A 5,000-nucleotide genomic window follows, 5' to 3' on the forward strand; every position below is an offset into this window, starting at 1 on the left:
TGTGTGTGTGGTGTTTTTGGTTTTTGTGTTTCTTGCTGTGCGGGTGTGTGCGTGTGCGTGTGCGTGTGCGTGTGCGTGTGCGTGTGTGTGTGCGAGTGCATACCCATATGTGTGCGTATTCGTGCGTGTCCGCGCGTGTATGTGCATGCCCATGTGCGCGTATGCAAGCCTTCTGTACGTACGCGCGTCCTTCCCCAGCGCAGCGTCTACGTGACCTCCGGCGTGCAAATATATGTGCAAAAAAAGACGGTCCGTCAACAGTACTTGAAACCGCAGCGCCGAGCCAGCGATAAGCCACAGGAAGCGCGTTCTAGGGAGAGGCTGTTGACGATGATGCTCTCTCCCTCGAGTGCTCGGGCAGATTGGGCGGGCGGGGGGGGGGGGGGGGGTACGGGCGTGAATGGGGTAAAATAACACACGTACACACATACGTTCGTACCCTCTCGCACCTAAAAAAAAATCTCGGACGAGCACACGCATACACATGCCTCTTATCACAAGCACGCATACCCACTCGCACACAATCACACACACTTGTACATACATAAATATGAGACAGACAGAGAGAGAGAGAGAGAGAGAGAGAGAGAGAGAGAGATAGAGAGAGAGGAGAGAGAGAGAGAGAGAGAGAGAGAGAGAAGAGAGAGAGAGAGAGAGAGAGAGAGAGAGAGAGAGAGAGAGAGAGAGAGAGAGACAGAGAGAGAGAGAATCACGAGAGACCGAGATCGAAAGAGAATGGAAAGACAAGAAGGAAAAGGAGAAGAGAGAGACGAACAGACAGAGATCAAGAGAAAGACACCTACCTGGCGACTGTACAGCATCTTGGCGCGGAGATCTAACCAGGTAAGATCGCACTGGCTCTATTTTAAGGCCAAAAAGTTCAATCCACTGACCTCACACGTCAGAAATTCCCTCACACGTTCACCCACTTTTCCTTAAATAACTTGAGATATATGTTCAACAACCGCCGCGCAGGAAGGCACTCATATGTGACCTGTATGCAAAGTGACCTGATCAATAGACCCCAAGAAAAAACACTTATTTTTGACCAGGAAAGTGACTTGTGCAATGCCCCCCCCCCCAAGCAAAACACTCATTTGTGACCTGTAAAGTGACTTGTTCAACGTACCTACCCCCCCCCCCAAAAAAAAAAAAAAAAAAAAAAAAAAAAAAAAAAAAATCCCCCCTTTTTTTTTTGGCGCCCCGATCCATCCCCCCTTTCTTCCCCAAAAATTTAAAACCAAATTTTTTTTCCTTTCCCCTCGCCCCCCCCTTTCCCTCCCTTCCCTTCCCTCCCCTTTTTATCCCCCCTCCCCCCCCTCCCCTTTGCTTTCCCTCCCCCTTCCCCCTTTTTCCTCCTCCCCCTTCCCCCTCCCCCCCTTTTTCCTCTCCCCCCTTTCCCTCCTTTTTCTTTTCTCTTTTTCTTTTTCTTTCCCTTTTCCCCCAAACCCCTCTCCCCCCCAAAAAATTTCCCGCCAAAGCCCTTCTTTAAAAAAATTTCTTTTAAAAACCGTATCCCCCTTCCCATTTCCCTCCCCCTTTCCCTTTTCCCTTTCTTCCCCTTTTACCCCTTTCCTTTTTCCCCTTCTCCCTTTCTTTTCCCCCTCCCTTCTTCTTCTCTTTTCCCCCAAACCCCCTTTTATTTTTCCCCCTCCTCTCCCCCCCCCTCCCCTTTCCCCCCCCCTTCCGTTCCCCTTTCCCCCCCCCTTTAAAAAATTTCCCCGGGGGTTTTTTTTTCCTCCTCCCCTTCTTTTCCCTCTCTTGGGGTCTCCCTCCCTCCCCCCCCCCTCCCCCTTTCCCCCCCTTTCCTCCCCCCCCCCCCCACCCCCCTTCCCCTTTCCCCTTCCCCCCCCCCACTCTCAACCTCTCCCTCCCCCCCCCCCCTTTTCCTCCCCCTTCCCCCTCCCCCCCCTTTCCTCCTCCCTCCCCCCTTTTCCTTTCCCCCCCCCCCCCCTTTTTTCCCTCCCCCCTACCCCCCCCTTTCTCCCCCCCCCTTTCCCCTTTTCCTTTTTTCCTCCCCCTTTTCCCCTTCCCTCCCCCCTTCTTCCGTCCCCTTTTCCCCCCCTTCCATTCTCCTCCTTCCATCCTTCCCTCCCTCCGCCACTTTTCCCCTCCCCCCCCCCCTCTACCCCTTTTATTCCTCCCTCTCTCCTTCCTCCTCCCCCCTCCTTCTTCTCCGCCCCCCCTTTCCCCTTCCCCCTATCCTTCCCTCCCCCTTCTCCTTCATCCTCTTTTTCCTCCCCGCCTCCCCGGAACTTTCCAAACCCAAACTTCCCCCCCTTCCCTCCCAAAAACTTTCCCGCACCCCCCCGCCCCTTCCCCACCAACTCCCCCTCTCTCCTCCCTCTCTTCTCTCTCTCTCCCTCCTTCTCCTTTTTCCCCCCTTTTCTCTCCTCCCCCTCTCTCTCTCTCTTCTTTTTTCTCTGGGTTCTCTCCCCCTTCTCTCTCTCCCCTCCCTCATTCTTTCTCCCTCTCTCCTTCTCCCTCTCTCTCCCCTCTCTTCCTCCCTCCCTCTTCTCCCCCCCTCTTTTCCCCCTTCCCCCCCTCCCTCCCCCCTTTCTCTCTCTCTCTCTCTCCCCCTCTCTCTCTTTTCCCTCTTCTCTCCCCCTCCTCTCTCCCCCTCCCCCTGTCTCCTTCCCTCCCCTCTCCCCCACTCTCCTTTTCCCCCCCCCCCCCCCTCCCTCTCTCCCCCCCCCTCTCTCTCCCCCCCCCCCTTCCTTTCTTTTCCCCCTCCCCCCCCTTTCTCCCCCCCCCCCCCCTCTCTCTCTCCCCCCCACCCCCCCTCTCCTCTCTCTTCTCCTCTCCTCCCCTCTCTCCTCTTCTTTCCTCTGCCCCCCTCTCTCCTCTCCCCTCTCCCTTTTTCCCCTCTTCTTCCCCGCTCCTCCCCTCCCCCTCCCTCTCTCCCCCCCCCAAAGCCCCCCTCTCCGCCCTTTTCTCCCTCCCCTTTTCTCTCCTCTCTCTCTCCTCTCCCTCCTCCCCTCTTCTCTCCCCCATCCTCTCTCTCCTCCTCCCTTTTCCTCTCTCTCCTCTCCCCTCTCTCTCTCTCTCCCCCTCTCTTCTCCTTTTTCCTCCTTTTCCCTCTTTTTTTCCCTCTCATCTTTCTTTTTCCCTCTTTTCTTTTCCCTCCCTCCCCCCTTCCTCTTCCCTACCCCCCTCTCCCCTTCCCCCCCCCCTCCCCCTCCCCCCCGCCTCCCCTTTCCCTCTCCTCCCCTCTCCCCCTCCCCTCTCTTCCCCCCCCTTCTTCTCTTTTTCCTCTCCCCTCTATTTTCCTCTCTCTCCCTCTCTTTCCCCTTCCCCCTTCTCCCCTCTTTTTCCCCTTTTCCCCTTCTCTCTCTCTCTCTCTCTCTCTCTCCCCCCTTTTCCCAACTCTCTCTCTTTTCTCTCTCATCTCCCTTCTCCCCTCTTTTCTTTTTCCCCCCCCCCTCTTTTCTCTCTCTCGCCCCCTCCCCTTCTCCCTCTCTTCACCTCCCCCTCTCCTCTCCTCCCCCTTTTCCCCCTCTCTCCTCCCCCCTTTTCTCCCCCTCTCTCTCCCTTTTCCCGCCCCTTTCCCCCTTTCCCTCCCCCCCTTTCCCTTTTTCCCTTCTCCCCCCCTTTCCCCTTTTTCCCCCCCCATTCCTTCTCCCCCCCCCTTTCTCCTCCCTTTTTTCCCCTCCCCCTTCCTTTCTCCCCCCCGCCCCTCTCTCCTCTCTCTCTTCTTCCCGCCCTCCCTTTTTCTCTTCTCTCTCTTTCTCTCTCTTCCCCCCCTTCCCTCTCCTCTCTTTTCCCCTCTTTCCCTCTCTTCTTCCCCCTCTTTTTCCTCTCTATCCTCCCCTCCCTCCCCCTCCATTCCCCCTCTCTCCCCCCCCCCTTCTCTCCCCCTCTCCCTTCTCTTTTCCCCCCCACTCCCTCCCCCCCCTCGTGCCCCCTTCCCCTCTCTTCTTTCTCCCCTCCCTTCCCTTTCTCTCCCTCCCTTCCTTTCCTCCCCCCCCCCTTTTTTCCCCCTTTTTCCTCTCCCCCTCTCTCCTCTCTTTCTTTTTTTCCGCCCTCCCTTCTTCTTTTCTCTCTTTTTCTCCCCCTCTTTCTCTCTTTTTCCCCCCTTTCCTTCTCTCTCCCCCTCCCCCCCTCCCTCCCTCCCCTCTCTCTCCTCTTCTCTCCCCTCCCCGTTTTTCCTCCCCCTCTTTCTTTTTTCCCTTCCCTCCTCTCCTCTCTCTCTTTCCCTTTTCCTCTCTCTCCCCCTTCTCGCCCTCGGCTCCCCCTCCCCTCTTTCTACCCCCCCTTTCCCCCTTTTTCTCCTCTCCCCCTTTCCTCTCTCTCTCTCTTTTTCCCCTCTCCTCCCCTCTCTCCTCCTCTCTCTCTCTCCTCCCCTCCTTTCTCTCTCCCTCTCTCTCTCTCTCTCTCTCCTCTTCCGCCCCCCCTCTCTCATCTCCCCTTCCGCTTCCCCCCCCCCTCTCTCCTTTTCCCCCCCCTCTCCCTCTTTTTCCCCCCTCTCCCTCTTTTTCCCCCCCCCTCTCTCTCTTTTTTTCCCCCCCCCCCCCCCCCTCTCTCTCTCCCCCTCCCCCCCCCCCTCTCCCCATTTCCTTCTCTCTCCCCCACTCCCCCTTTTGGTCTCCCTCTTTTCCCCGTCTCCCTACCTCCCTCCCCCCCCAAAAAAAAAAAAATTTTTGTTCCCCAAAATTTTCCCCTTTCGCTCCTTTTTTTCCCCCTTTTCCCCTTTCCCCCTCTCCCCTCTCTCTCTCTCTCCTTCTCTTTTTTCTTTTCCCCCCTCCCTCTCCCTCCTCCCTCCCCTCCCTCTCTCTCTCTCTCCTTTCCTCTCCCTCTCCCCTCCCTTTCTCTTTTTTTCCCTCCCCTCTCCTCGTCTCTTTTTTTCCCTCTCCCTCTCTCCCCCCCTCTTTTTCTTCTTCCCCCCCTCCCCCTCCTCTCTCTCTTTCCCCCTTCCTCCCTCTCTCTCTCCCCCTCTTTTCCCCCCCCCTCCCTCTCTTTTTCTTTTCCTTTTTTTCCCTTTTTCTCCCCCCCCCCCTTCT

Source organism: Penaeus monodon, chromosome 2 (genome assembly GCF_015228065.2).
Source record: "Penaeus monodon isolate SGIC_2016 chromosome 2, NSTDA_Pmon_1, whole genome shotgun sequence".
Classification (NCBI taxonomy): Eukaryota; Metazoa; Arthropoda; class Malacostraca; order Decapoda; family Penaeidae; genus Penaeus; species Penaeus monodon.